This window comes from Bombina bombina, chromosome 1 (genome assembly GCF_027579735.1).
Source record: "Bombina bombina isolate aBomBom1 chromosome 1, aBomBom1.pri, whole genome shotgun sequence".
In the NCBI taxonomy this organism is placed as follows: Eukaryota; Metazoa; Chordata; class Amphibia; order Anura; family Bombinatoridae; genus Bombina; species Bombina bombina.
Window position 1 is genome coordinate 840,809,500 of NC_069499.1, and position 16,389 is coordinate 840,825,888.

Consider the following 16,389-nt stretch of genomic DNA (forward strand, 5'->3'; position numbering starts at 1 on the left):
ATTCTCACATAATAAGAGCCAACTAAGATTCCAAATTGTAGATGGAGTACCCCCACTGCGTAGAGGCAGTGATCAACAAAAACTACTATTCAGGAAGGAAGTTCAGTGGATCAGGAAACTTGATACCATGACACCCAAAGGCCTCAACTGAGATATATCTTGGGGTAACTTTATTTAATATTGAATATACCCTGTCTATGTGAGCTCTTATGAAGAAGACAATGGACCCTGTCTAGTGTACTATGTCTATATGCCAACTTACTTTTAGGTCACTAGATCAGGCTGAGATCAATTATGATGGTTACAATTTGGGTATCTAACTCACAATAGCAAATTATGTAGACTCTATGTGTGACTGTGCAGCAATGGATTAATAGTTGTAGCTCACAGGACATGCCATTTTTGGACTCACTGAGGTCTCTCTGAATATTTTGTGTCATATAACACTTTCCAGGAGATTCAAGTAACTATGTGAAGGTGTTAAAGGATCTATGAGACGTGGACATCATCACTATATAATGTTGTGACTACGTAATAATTTCCTCTGCATACTTATTCGAACACTACATAACTGGTCACTTCAGTGATGATAATTAGCTAGGATTGATTTCTGTTGCCCTTGGGGCGAGTGTATATGGGTAACTCCCTACATGTATGGTATTCTTAATCTAGCAAAGAAACTACAGTATATATAAGAATATATCAGTTAAATTTGTTCCCATTTATATACAAATGAGCTTAATGAATAGGGTTGATTTCCCTTAGGTCACAGTCAGATTGCTCCGAAGGGTGAGGGGTAGTTTGTGCTCTTTTTATTATTGCTTTTGTATTAGGTTTACTCTTTTTATTATTATTATTTTTTCTTTTTCTTGGTGGCTCCCGATCAGCTGATATTGTGCTATTATTAATTACTTCTTTCTGGAATACAATATTAAAGTAAATACAGCACACATTAATCTGAGACATATTGAGCAGGGAATACACTAAGTTAGTTTACATATGAATGTTGTTATTTGATATAGAATGTTAGTGTGCTATTTTTGAGGATTTTTTATATGTCCGTAATTACATTTAGTTCTGAATGAGAGTGACGTGCATGGTGAGCTTGTGAGGTAGATAGGGGTGTGAATACGTAGTCCAATAAGATTGTGGCATAATCTATTCAAATAACACCCTCTAACAAGCACCTGTACATTTCCTTGAGAAAGGGGCGGAGTCCCCAAAACACACGTCGGAACTAGTGTGGACGCAGACACCTGTCCTGAACTGTATGGTCTGAGCTGCCCATTGCCACATCGAACATCACCGACAAGTCTAACGGTAGTACAGATCAATTCAGGTATTATCTGCTACCTCCCAGGTTGAGGATGAGGAGTCTTACCAGCTACTAACAAGGTACTTTAACGGAACCCCCTGGTTTGGGTCACACATTGAGTATCTGTGAGGTTATATGTTACGCCAGTGTATCTATTACAAGTGAGACTGCTGCATACAGTGAACCCCCTGGTTTGGGTTATATACGGAGCATCTGGGTTATTAATGTACTTACCGTGAGTGATGATTTACATTTTATAAGTGTGTGAGGTTGGATTTGCAGCCGTTTACCCCGTTTACAAACAGCGATTTGCATACCAGAAGTGGGGGCCGCTCGTATAGAAGTTGGGGATTTCTGTGTGACAAGATAACACAAGACCACTAACACTACTGTAATTTCAAGTATTCATAAGTATTCTGTTTGCTACAGGACATTACATGCCAAAACTAACTGGACTTTATACTAATACACTACTACAGATCCGGATTCAAGTATAATGACTATGTGGCATTAACCTTTTCTATCACTTTTGGATACAATTTACTTTAACTTTTTCTTTCAAAGAGCATTAATCCTGAACACTCTCTTGAAGTGGAATTACACTGTTTTTTCAGAGGTTATGATACAGGTGCTGCTGTCCTGCACTCCCTGGGGACGCCCTGGGGGGGTGTTTTTCTCATTGCTTATGTTATTGGTTTCTTTTTTTGTTTTCTTGATTTGTTTCCTTTCTTATTTAGGATTGCAGAGTACGGATGTGTAGATTGGTGGATGGGGTTTGTGTGGATCTGTATGAGTGCATCTTTAGTTGTCACCCGCGAGCCTAACAGCCCGCAATTTAGAAAAAAAGTCAATTGAAAATAAAAAATAAAAAAATATAATTCATATGCATTTTCCCGAAAAAATGAAACTGACAGTCTGAATAAAAGGAATACTGATTATCCTGAATCATGGCAAATATAAGTTTAACACATATATTTAGAACTTTACATATAAAGTGCCCAACCAAAGCTTTGAGTGTCATGAATAGAAATAAGATTTACTTACCCTAAGACACTCATCTACATATAGTAGATAGCCAAAACAGTACTGAAACGAGAATCAGTAGAGGTAATGGTATATAAGAGTATATCGTCGATCTGAAAAGGGAGGTAGGAGAAGAAATCTCTACGACCGATAACAGAGAACCTATGAAATAGATCCCCTAGAGGAAGACCATGGTATTCAAATAGGCAATACTCTCTTCACATCCCTCTGACATTCACTGCACTCTGAGAGGAAAACTGGGCTTCAGCCTGCTGCGAAGCGCATATCAACGTAGAAATCTAGTACAAACTTACTTCACCACCTCCATGGGAGGCAAAGTTTGTAAAACTGAATTGTAGGTGTGGTGAGGGGTGTATTTATAGGCATTTTGAGGTTTGGGAAACTTTGCCCCTCCTGGTAGGAATGTATATCCCATATGTCACTAGCTCATGGACTCTTGCCAATTACATGAAAGAAAAGGCACTTACCTGCACATCCATCTGTCCGGCAGGAGGGCAGCTCACCCGGTATGAAAGGAAGCCACTCCTTACAGAGACCTGTGAAAAAAGAAGGAACAGAGTAAACCTACTCTGGCTTTCTATACAAGGGCAGCAAACTGTTAAGAAAACGCAGTGAGGCCCACCTCACAAGTTCCTAACTACTTTAAAGCCACCACTGCCCTACTGAAGAGACTGACGTGGAGTATGGCTAGACCCAGACTTGAAATGGAAAGATCAGAGTAAACCTACTCCGGCTTACAACTAGTTAAAATCTAGCTTGAAGCAAAGAAATCAAATTTTCTTCAGAGACCTAAACTTTACCTCCTCCATGCACCAAGGCAAAAAGAATGACTGGGGATTATGGGAAGGGGTGTGGTATTTAACAGCTTTGCTGTGAGGCTCTTTGCCTCCTCCTGCTGGCCAGAAGTGATATTCCCATTAGTAATTGATGACGTAGTGGACTCACCATATCTTAGGAAAGAAAACTGTTTAGTGTCCAATTTGCTTTTTTAAATTTTGTATGGGTAGTTACCTAGACAACAAACCATGGGTGGCCATTAGCTTGATAAAGGGGACAATCATTAAAAATAGCTGATTTTGCCTGCAGATACTGACACCTATACTGATCTTGTTATAGAAATGCTATGATGATTCAACATTTACTCGCCACAGTTCAATTTCTACTCGCCAATGTCTAGTGGGTGAGTGGAAGTTTTGAGCACTGCTCTAAGCTATGGATGAACTAAAAGTCTTTAAAGAGGTACCATTGTGTTAATGACGGATTATTAGAAAATGCATGTACTATTTACAATAGAGGTTTATATATACAAATGTAAGGAAGTTAAAGCAATAGAAAAAAATATCACTGTAATGTTACAAAATTCTGTGCCACCAAAACACGATTATTACCAAAACCAAATGCATCTTCCAAAAGTTCAACAGCCAACTCACAACCACATAAGCAAGAACTATCCAGTGAAGAAGAATGTGTCTCAACTGCATCTAGAAATGCTGAACAAGGTGTTCAACTATAGATGGAAAATGTCCTTAAAAAAATATTCTCTTAAAGCAAAAATACATAATAGATATTTGTACAGCTTGTCTATACATCGCTCCACAGAAGACCTTGGCAAATTGTTTCCACTAGAGCAAGGGATTCTGGGTAAGGGTATGTTTAAAGGAATAGGAAAGTCAAAATTAAACTTGCATGATTCAAATAGGATATCTAATTTTAAGCCACTTTTAAATTCACTTCTATTTTCAAATATACTTTGTTCGCTTGGTATACATTGTGGAAAAGGAATAAGCACATATCCTACACTTGTGGGAGCTAGTTGGTGATTGTGCCTGCACACATATGTCTCTTGTGATTGGCTACTATTAGTGCATTGCTGCTCCTTGAACAAAGGATATCAAGAGAATGAAGCAAATTTGATAATATAAGTAAATTGGAGAGTTGTTAAAAATTGTATTTTCTATTTGAAACCTGAAAGAAAAAAAAATGTTTTTATGTCCCTTTAATGGGTGAGAGTTTCTTAATAACCTTTTTTTTGTTGGTTACAGTATATATGTTTTAAACATTAATTCCCTTATGCCAGTGCAGCACTACTTAATGCATAGTAGAGATTGGCACAGCAAGAAAAATCACATGAGAACAGCTGTTTTGGCTTTATTAGACCTCATCAGCATATGATAGATACATTTGCTTTGTTCTCTTAATGTCACTACTTCAATTACAGGTTTGCTCCTCCAAAGTTTGTTTATAAAGGTAAAGGTTCAGGAGCTGGGAGCTAGCTGCTTATTTGTGGCTACACATATATACCTCTTGTCATTGGTTTACAGATGTATTCAACTAACTCCCAGTAGTGCTTTGCTACTCCTTCAATAAAGGATACCAAGAGAATTAAGCAAAATTGATAATAGAAGTAAATTGGAAAGTTGTTTAAAAACATAATTTATGTAAGAACTTACCTGATAAATTCATTTCTTTCATATTAGCAAGAGTCCATGAGCTAGTGACGTATGGGATATACATTCCTACCAGGAGGGGCAAAGTTTCCCAAACCTTAAAATGCCTATAAATACACCCCTCACCACACCCACAATTCAGTTTAACGAATAGCCAAGACGTGGGGTGATAAGAAAAAAGTGCGAAAGCATATAAAATAAGGAATTGGAATAATTGTGCTTTATACAAAAAAATCATAACCACCACAAAAAAGGGCGGGCCTCATGGACTCTTGCTAATATGAAAGAAATGAATTTATCAGGTAAGTTCTTACATAAATTATGTTTTCTTTCATGTAATTAGCAAGAGTCCATGAGCTAGTGACGTATGGGATAATGATTACCCAAGATGTGGATCTTTCCACACAAGAGTCACTAGAGAGGGAGGGATAAAATAAAGACAGCCAATTCCTGCTGAAAATAATCCACACCCAAAATAAAGTTTAATGAAAAACATAAGCAGAAGATTCAAACTGAAACCGCTGCCTGAAGTACTTTTCTACCAAAAACTGCTTCAGAAGAAGAAAATACATCAAAATGGTAGAATTTGGAAAAAGTATGCAAAGAGGACCAAGTTGCCGCTTTGCAAATCTGATCAACCGAAGCTTCATTCCTAAACGCCCAGGAAGTAGAAACTGACCTAGTAGAATGAGCTGTAATCCTCTGAGGCGGAGTTTTACCCGACTCAACATAGGCAAGATGAATTAAAGATTTCAACCAAGATGCCAAAGAAATGGCAGAAGTTTTCTGGCCTTTCTAGAACCGGAAAAGATAACAAAGAAACTAGAAGTCTTTCGGAAAGACTTAGTAGCTTCAACATAATATTTCAAAGCTCTAACAACATCCAAAGAATGCAACGATTTCTCCTTAGAATTCTTAGGATTAGGACATAATGAAGGAACCACAATGTCTCTACTAATGTTGTTGGAATTCACAACTTAGGTAAAAATTCAAAAGAAGTTCGCAACACCGCCTTATCCTGATGAAAAATCAGAAAAGGAGACTCACAAGAAAGAGCAGATAATTCAGAAACTCTTCTGGCAGAAGAGATGGCCAAAAAGAACAAAACTTTCCAAGAAAGTAATTTAATGTCCAATGAATGCATAGGTTCAAATGGAGGAGCTTGAAGAGCCCCCAGAACCAAATTCAAACTCCAAGGAGGAGAAATTGACTTAATGACAGGCTTTATACGAACCAAAGCTTGTACAAAACAATGAATATCAGGAAGAATAGCAATCTGTGAAAAAAAACAGAAAGAGCAGAGATTAGTCCTTTCAAGGAACTTGCGGACAAACCCTTATCTAAACCATCCTGAAGAAACTGTAATATTCTCGGTATTCTAAAAGAATGCCAAGAAAAATGATGAGAAAGACACCAAGAAATATAAGTCTTCCAGACTCTATAATATATCTCTCTGGATACAGATTTACGAGCCTGTAACATAGTATTAATCACAGAGTCAGAGAAACCTCTTTGACCAAGAATCAAGCGTTCAATCTCCATACCTTTAAATTTAAGGATTTGAGATCCTGATGGAAAAAAGGACCTTGAGACAGAAGGTCTGGTCTTAACGGAAGAGTCCACGGTTGGCAAGAGGCCATCCGGACAAGATCCGCATACCAAAACCTGTGAGGCCATGCCGGAGCTACCAGCAGAACAAACGAGCATTCCTTCAGAATCTTGGAGATTACTCTTGGAAGAAGAACTAGAGGCGGAAAGATATAGGCAGGATGATACTTCCAAGGAAGTGATAATGCATCCACTGCCTCCGCCTGAGGATCCCGGGATCTGGACAGATACCTGGGAAGTTTCTTGTTTAGATGAGAAGCCATCAGATCTATTTCTGGAAGTTCCCACATTTGAACAATCTGAAGAAATACCTCTGGGTGAAGAGACCATTCGCCCGGATGCAACGTTTGGCGACTGAGATAATCCGCTTTCCAATTGTCCATACCTGGGATATGAACCGCAGAGATTAGACAGGAGCTGGATTCCGCCCAAACCAAAATTCGAGATACTTCTTTCATAGCCAGAGGACTTTGATGATTGATGTATGCCACAGTTGTGACATTGTCTATCTGAAAACAAATGAACAACTCTCTCTTCAGAAGAAGCCAAGACTGAAGAGCTCTGAAAATTGCACGGAGTTCCAAAATATTGATCGGAAAACTCACCTCCTGAGATTCCCAAACCCCTTGTGCCGTCAGATACCCCCACACAGCTCCCCAACCTGTAAGACTTGCATCTGTTGAGATTATAGTCCAGGTCGGAAGAACAAAGAAGCCCCCTGAACTAAACGATGGTGATCTGTCCACCATGTCAGAGAGTGTCGTAAAATCGGTTTAAAGATATTAATTGAGATATCTTTGAGTAATCCCTGCACCATTGGTTCAGCATACAGAGCTGAAGAGGTCGCATGTGAAAACGAGCAAAGGAGATCGCATCTGATGCGGCAGTCCTAAGACCCAACATTTCCATGCATAAGGCTACCAAAGGGAATGATTGTGACTGAAGGTTTTGACAAGCTGATATCAATGTTAAACTTCTCTTGTCTGACAAGGACAGAGACATAGATACTGAATCTATCTAGAAACCTAAAAAGGTTACCCTTGTCTGAGGAATCAATGAACTGATTGGTAAATTGATCCTCCAACCATGAACTTGAAGAAACAACACAAGTCGATTTGTATGAGATTCTTCGAAAATGAGAAGACTGAGCAAGTACCAAGATAACGTCCAAATAAGGAAATACCAAAACCCTGTTCTCTGATTACAGAAAGAAGGGCACCGAGAACCTTTGAAAAAAATTCTTGGAACTGAGGCTAGGCCAAACGGTAGAGCCACAAAACTGGTAATGCTTGTCTAAAAAGAGAATCTCAGACACTAAAAGTGATCTGGATGAATCGGAATATGCAGATACACATCCTGTAAATCTATTGTAGACATATAATGCCCTTGCTAAACAAAAGGCAGGATAGTCCTACAGTAACCATCTTGAATGTTGGTATCCTAACATAACGATTCAATAATGATAGATCCGGAACTGGTCTGAAGGAATTGACCTTCTTTGGTACAATGAAAAAATAAAACCCCAGCCCCTGTTCCAGAACTGGAACTGGCATAAATACTCCAGCCAACTCTAGATCTGAAACACATTTCAGAAATGCTGAGCTTTTGCTGTGTTAACTGGGACACGGGAAAGAAAAAAATCTCTTAGCAGGAGGCCTTAACTTGAAGCCAATTCTGTACCTTTCTGAAACAATGTTCTGAAACCAGAGATTGAGAACGGAATTGATCCAAATTTCTTTGAAGAAAACGTAATCTGCCCCATACCAGCTAAGCTGGAATAAGGGCCGCATCTTCATAGGTACTTAGGAGCTGGCTATAGGTTTCTATAAGGCTTGGATATATTCCAAACTGGAAATAGTTTCCAAACTGATACCGCTCCTGAGGATGAAGGATCAGGCTTTTGTTCCTTGTTGTGAGGAAAGGAACGAAAATGATTATTTACCCTGGAAAGAAAGGGAAAGCAAAGTTGACTTAGAAGACATATCAGCATTCCAAGTTTAATCCATCTTTTCTACCAAAAACTCTAATGATATCAAAAGATGGTATCACAAATAAAATTATTAGCATGTTATAGAATAATAATAATGCTATAAAATTATGATCTGTTACTTGTTGCGCTAAAGCTTCTAACCAAAAAGTTGAAGCTGCAGCAACATCCGCTAAAAATATAGCAGGTCTAAGAAGATTACCTGAACATAAGTAAGCTTTTCTTAGAGAGGATTCAATTTTCCTATCTAAAGGATCCTTAAATGAAGTACTATCTGCCGTAGGAATAGTAATACATTAGCAGGAGTAGAGACAGCCCCATAACCTTAGGGATTTTTGTCCCAAAAAACTCTAATCTGTCAGATGGCACAGGATATAATTGCTTAAACGTCTAGAAGGAGTAAATAAATTACCCAAATTATTCCATTCCCTGGAAATTACTTCAGAAATAGCATCAGGGAGATAAAACACTTCTGGAATAACTACAGGAGATTTAAAAACCTTATTTAAACGTTTACATTAAGTATCAAGAGGACCAGAATCCTCTATTTCTAATGCAAATAATACTTCTTTAAGTAAAGAACGAATAAATTCCATCTTGAACAAATACAAAGATTTATCAGCATCAACCTCTGAGACAGAAACCTCTGAACCAGAAGAACCATTATCAGTATCAGAATGATGATGTTCATTTAAAAATTCATCTGAAAAAAGAGAAGTTTTAAAAGACTTTTATGTATACTAGAAGGAGAAATAACAGACATAGCCTTCTTAATGGATTTAAAAAAAATAAAATCTCTTATGTTATCAGGAACACTCTGAAAATTAGATGTTGATGGAACAGCAACAGGTAATGTAACAGTACTAAAGGAAATTTTATCTGCATTAATAAGTTTGACATGACATGCAATACAAACAACAGCTGGAGAAACAGATACCAAAAGTTTATAGCAGATACACTTAGCTTGGTAGCTCCAGCACTGGGCAGTGATTTTCCTGAAGTATCTTCTGACTCAGTTGCAACGTGGAACATCTTGCAATATGTAAAGGAAAAAAACAACATATAAAGCAAAATTGATCAAATTCCTTAAATGACAGTTTCAGGAATGGGAAAAAAATGCCAGTGAACAAGCTTCTAGCAACCAGAAGCAATAAATAATGAGACTTAAATAATGTGGAGACAAAAATTACGCCCATATTTTTTAGCGCCAAAAAAGATGCCCACATTATTTGGCGCCTAAATGCTTTTTGGCGCCAAAAATGACGCCACATCCGGAACGCCGACATTTTTGACGCAACTTCCGGCGACACGTATGACGCCGGAAACAGAAAGAAAAAAAAAAATTTGCGCCAAAAAAGTCAGCGCCAAGAATGACGCAATAAAATGAAGCATTTTCTGCCCCCGCGAGCCTAACAGCCCACAGGGAAAAAGTCAAATTTTTTAAGGTAAGAAAAAATGATTGAAACAAATGCATTTATCCCAAATATGAAACTGACTGTCTGAAAAATAAGGAATGTTGAACATTCGGAGTCAAGGCAAATAAATGTTTGAATACATATATTTAGAACTTTATAAACAAAGTGCCCAACCATAGCTTAGAGTGTCACAGAAAATAAGATTTACTTACCCCAGGACACTCATCTACATGTTTGTAGAAAGCCAAACCAGTACTGAAACGAGAATCAGCAGAGGTAATGGTATATATAAGAGTATATCGTCGATCTGAAAAGGGAGGTAAGAGATGAATCTCTACGACCGATAACAGAGAACCTATGAAATGGACCCCGTAGAAGGAGATCACTGCATTCAAATAGGCAATACTCTCCTCACATCCCTCTGACATTCACTGCACGCTGAGAGGAAAACCGGGCTCCAACTTGCTGCGGAGCGCATATCAACGTAGAATCTAGCACAAACTTACTTCACCACCTCCATCGGAGGCAAAGTTTGTAAAACTGAATTGTGGGTGTGGTGAGGGGTGTATTTATAGGCATTTTAAGGTTTGGGAAACTTTGCCCCTCCTGGTAGGAATGTATATCCCATACGTCACTTGCTCATGGACTCTTGCTAATTACATGAAAGAAATGTTATTTTCTATCTGAATCATGAAAGAAAAGAAATGGGGTTCATGTCCCTTTAACAAAAGGTTTTTGCTAATCACACTTTGTACTTCATCAAAACAATGATTCAAAACCTACACTTATTATAATACAATATAGAAGGTAAACTAAAATCATTTATCTTTTGATATATTCTAAGTTTTCCATGTTCACAGTCTAAAAATTAATTCTTAGATATCTTTAGTAATAGTGAGAAATGGTTTATAGGGACATAAAACTCATATTCATTAACTAAACCACTTGAAAGTGATGCAGTTATGTAAAAAGCCGATAGAAAACATCACCTGAACATCTCTATGTAAAAAAGGAAGATATTTTACCTCAAAATTTCTTCAGCTTACAAAATAAGTGCTGTGTAAACAGTTATACTTCAGCTACTGTCCAGCTTGAAGTTGGGGGAAAAAATAGCCAATCAGCATCAGCAGTGCTGAGGTCATGGTTTGCTTTGCTGTGATCTCATGAGATTTCACAGAAACCTTGTGGGATTTCATAGAAAACCTCCTTAAACTGAATAGGGAAATAACATGACTGTGCTGCACATGCCAGATGCACACTCCCTGGGACTAGTATCCTGATTGGCTTCTTAAAGTTCCTTTACAGTGGGGTGTGAATACTTAGGACATTTTGAGGTAAAATATCTTCTTTTTTTACATAGAGATGCTCAGGTGATATTTTCTAGTCAGCTTTTCACAGCTATGCTGCATCACTTTCAGGTGCTTCAACATTTGGGAATCATGTCTCTTTAAATACAAGACATTTTTGTTGTTACTATTTAAGGGACAGAGTAATGTAAACTCCTTAAAGTAAAAGTCAATCCTAGCGTTTGTAAAATGCTAGGATTTACTATTGAAACAAATAAAGTGGACTTTCATTCATGAAGTATAAGATACTTCATGTAGAAAGCTCCTTTATTTGTTTCAATCGATTGCCATTTTTACCTTGTACAGCAGCCCATGGCTAAAAAAAATTTTTTTGCTAAGAGGTGACGTTTTCACCTCTTAACCAATAGCCGTGCGGTAAAACCCCATGGGCGCCAAGCCAGATTTACCGTACGGCTATTGGCTAAGAGGTGAAAACGTCACCTCTTAGCAAAATTTTTTTAGCCGTGGGCTGCCATAGCAGCTAAAAACGGCAATCGATTAAATCAAATAAAGGAGCTTTCTACATGAAGTATCTTATACTTCATGAATGAATGCCCCTTTATTTTTTTCAATAGTCAATAGCATTTGTACAACGCTAGGATTTACTTTCACTTTAATGTGTTTCCAATGACGTTATTAGCTGCAGAGTTTAAATTGTATGGGAAATGGCTCCTTTAGGTATATTGTTTATTCGAATATATGATTTTGCTGTTACATCTAAATGAAAACACAACTTAATGAAATGGGTTGAGTTTGTACTGTGATCAGACCTAATTAGTTTATCTGTCTAATTATTTACATAAAGTCTACTTTATCTTAAAGGGACATGGAACCCATTTTTTTTTCTTTCATGATTTAGAAAGAGCATACAATTTTAAACAACTCTCCAATTTACTTCTATTACCTAATTTGCTTCATTTTCTTGATATAATTTGTTGAAGAGCATATCTAAATAGGCTCAGTAGCCAACAATCAGCAAGTGCTACCCAGTGTTCTGAACCAGACATGGACCAGCTCCTAAGCTTACATTCCTGCTTTTTCAAATAAAGAACTTTGAAAAATTGATAATAGGAATAAATTAGAAAGTTGCTTAAAATTGCATGCTCTATCTGAATCGGTGCTCTGACAAAATGCAGAAAGACATTTGGCAGAAGGACATTTGGCAGACGGACATTTGGCCGACAGACATTTGGCTGACAGACAGAAAGCTAAAGAATGTTCCGATTTCGGCCGAGGGCAGATACGTTCCAGAGTGCTCTGTTCTAATCACAGCCTCGGGCGCCGCAACTGCCTCTGGGAACCTTACCATGGGTCCTAGGCCGCACGTTTTGTAATTCTCTGTCTGGGAAACTATCTATCTATCAAATCTATCTATCTATCGTATCTATCAAATGTATCTATTGCATCTATTGATCTATCTATCTAATCTATGTATCTATCTATCTATCAAATCTATCTATCTCGTGGCCGGACTGTTATGTGACAGCCACTTGTGTTTCGGCCAAATGTCCGTCGGCCAAATCTCCGTCGGCCAAGTGTCCGTCGGCCAAGTGTCCGTCGGCCAAAAGTCCGGCCACGATCTGAATCATGAAAAAAAAATGGGTTTCATATCCCTATAAGTTACTAAAATGTTCAGTATAGGTGAAGATACAACAGGTAAACTCTTCTACTTTAATATATGAAATAAAAAATAAAGGATCTGTTTGTAAACAATTTAATATACTCCAGGAGATAAAATAGATAATTGGTAAAATATTAAAACAGAGAAAAATAATTACAGTTCACTGACCCTAAATGTAATTGGATATATTACTCATATTACAAAATGTGGTAAAACATAATTTATACTTACATGATAAATTATTTTCTTTCCTGGCATGAAGAGTTCACAAATCCATTCAATTACTAGTAGGAATTCAACTCCTGCCACTAGGTGGAGGCAAAGAACACCCCAGCAAAGCTGACCACCCACTACCCAAAATCCCCAGTCATTCAGCCAAAGAATTATGGAAAGAGAAGAAGACACAAAGGGTTTAGAAAAGGTTGAGGCTTTAGAAAAATAACAAAAAGCCGTCTCAAAAATAAGGGCGGGTCGTGGACTCTCCATGCCAGGAAAGAAAATAATTTATCAGGTAAGTTTACATTATGTTTTCTTTCCAATGGCATGGAGAGTCCACAAATCCCTTCAATTACTAGTCAGAACCAATACAAAAGCTAGAGTCCACAGAATGGAAGGGAGGGATACACAAGACAGGCAAACCTAAATAGAAGGCACCACCGCTTGAAGAACTTTCCTCCCAAAATAAGCCTCAGCTGAGGCAAAAACATCAAATTTGGAAAATTTGGAAAAAGTATGCAATGATGACCAAGTGGCCGCCTAGCAAATCCATAGAAGCATAATTTTTAAAGGCCCAACAGGAAGCGACAGCCCTAGTGGAGTGAGCCGTAATTTTCTCTGGAGGCTGCTGTCCAGCTGTCTCAACCAGAAGGAGAGAGTAGAAGAAGTGGCTAATTTTTTTGGGGTCCCCACAAGATTTGATAATTTACAGTGCACAGGATGGGTCCCTGGTACAATGCTAAACTAAGTTACAATTAGTAACCAAACAACAGCAGTGAAGCAACTAGGCAGAAAGGAATAGGAAGATGCCCTCGGCTTGTTCTTCATTTGCTAAATGTCTTCAACTCTTTTTTGCATTAAAGGGATATGAAAAGGTCTCCATTGTTTGTAATTAAAAAAGCACTTGATGACCTAAAGACTCATGAATATCAGTCACTGTACTCTCATATTTGGACAGACTTGACAAGACAAATGGCAGGCTACAAATATTGACATGAGCTTATGTTGTTTGCATTATGTTTATTTTTGTTACTTGTTTATGCTATTTAACATTAATGGACTAAAACTCTGTAATGCTATTCCCAAATTGATATGGAATTATCCACTGTATAAAAATAACAAAACAAAAAGCACTAAGCAGTGGGTTATGCTTAATAGAAATCATTGCATTACAAATTATTCACCATTTTAAATGGATTTAAATTTATTTTTACCTTTTTATATCTTTTTTAAAACTTAATTTTTTGAAGTGTCTTTTATTTCATGTCAAAGTTCTACAAGGCTGTGGTCTCTACATAGGGTAGTTACTCAGCCGGTATTTTAATGATATGGCCAGTTTAAGGTTCTTGTTAAAAATAAAGATTAAATATAGAAATAAAGATGCTATCACAGTGAAACGTATACTAAGTATGGGCTCGTTCCCATTGAGCCGTTAAAAATGGAGCTGTAAGCTACCGAAGTAGCCAGCAGATAAAAGTAATTTACAGCTGCATTTTAGTACTAGGTTTCCATTTAATTATTTAGCGCATTGCGTGCAGTCGCCCTTTTCATGTAGGTGTAAGTTAGCGTTGTGTTAACACTTCCACCCGATGCCAGATTTCTTGAAAATTAATAGGTAACCCGACTTTACACTACAGTTTACACTCGATCACATATACGGTGCTGCATACAAATGCAGCGCGTATATTTTACCCGTCGCTTGCTGTTATAATAAAAGCAAACACCTAACGCATGTGCAATATCTACCTCTCGACCTCCATCCCTCCACCGCAATAACTAATAAATGTATTAACCCCTAAACTGCCATCCCCCACATCGCAACTAACAATAAAATGCAAAACAAACTAACACCTTACCCTACAGGGAATAAGTGTCAAAAGGAAGGGAGGTGCGCCAAATTCAACTAATACAACAAACATTAAATGCAAAAATAAAAACAATATAAGAGAAATAAAGGAAATAAAGTCCGGATTAAATTGGTGAGTGACAAAAAAGTCCATATAAACAATTCCTGTTGCTGGGGAATTAGCAGCTCTCTCCACAGATTATCGATACAAAAACAGTTCCTGAAACACAGAAAAAAGAGAGGCGCTCTTCGTGTAATATGTCCTAGAACGATGTGACCAGATGTATTAAGCAATGGAAATATACTCACAAACGACCATGCACCCACAGTGCAATAACGAGCAGGCCGAAACTTCGGAGCCGTTCGGCTGACTCACTAAGACGATAGGCACTTGGGACCAAAGCGAGGCTCACCAGAATGACCACTTCCGTTGGTGTGTGGGACCAGGATACCAAACTGCTGGCAAAAAGAATGTAACCCTTGGTGTGGGAGCTCCAACCAGGCGGAGGTCCCAAATCGTTAAAGGGAAAGATTAAATCCAATGTCCAGAGCAAGGATTAAACAGTAATTTCTTTATTAAAAACAATTAAAAGTTGTTGCTTCAGGCTAATAGCCTGAAGAAACGGCACTCAGCCGAGAAACGCGTTGCTAAGCAACAACTTTTAATTGTTTTTAATAAAGAAATTACTGTTTAATCCTTGCTCTGGACATTGGATTTAATCTTTCCCTTTAACGATTTGGGACCTCCGCCTGGTTGGAGCTCCCACACCAAGGGTTACATTCTTTTTGCCAGCAGTTTGGTATCCTGGTCCCACACACCAACGGAAGTGGTCATTCTGGTGAGCCTCGCTTTGGTCCCAAGTGCCTATCGTCTTAGTGAGTCAGCCGAACGGCTCCGAAGTTTCGGCCTGCTCGTTATTGCACTGTGGGTGCATGGTCGTTTGTGAGTATATTTCCATTGCTTAATACATCTGGTCACATCGTTCTAGGACATATTACACGAAGAGCGCCTCTCTTTTTTCTGTGTTTCAGGAACTGTTTTTGTAACAATAAAATGTATTAACCTCTAAACCACCATCCCCCCACATCACAATTAACAATAAAATGTATTAACCTCTAAACCACCACCCCCCCACATTGCAACTAATAAAATGTATTAACCTGTAAACCGTCATCCCCCGACATCGTAACTAACAATAAAAAAACACTAACCCCAAAAAATGTACTCACTGTTCTTGAAGTTCGGACATCCATCTTCATCCAGGCGCAACAAGTCTTCATCCAGGCGGTGACATCTTCATCCATCGCGGGGACATCTATCTTCTTCCAGGAGGTGCGATTCCGGATCAGCGGTCCTCAGCATCGGTGGACCTCAGCGGGGTGGAGGCTCCTCTTCATGCGATTGTCGGTCGTACACTGAAGCTTGAATGCAAGTTACCCGTTTTATATTGGGGTACCGTTGCATTCCTATTGGCTGAAAAATTAAAATCAGCCAATAGGAGGAGAGTTGCTTAAATCCTATTAGCTGATTTGAACAGCCAATA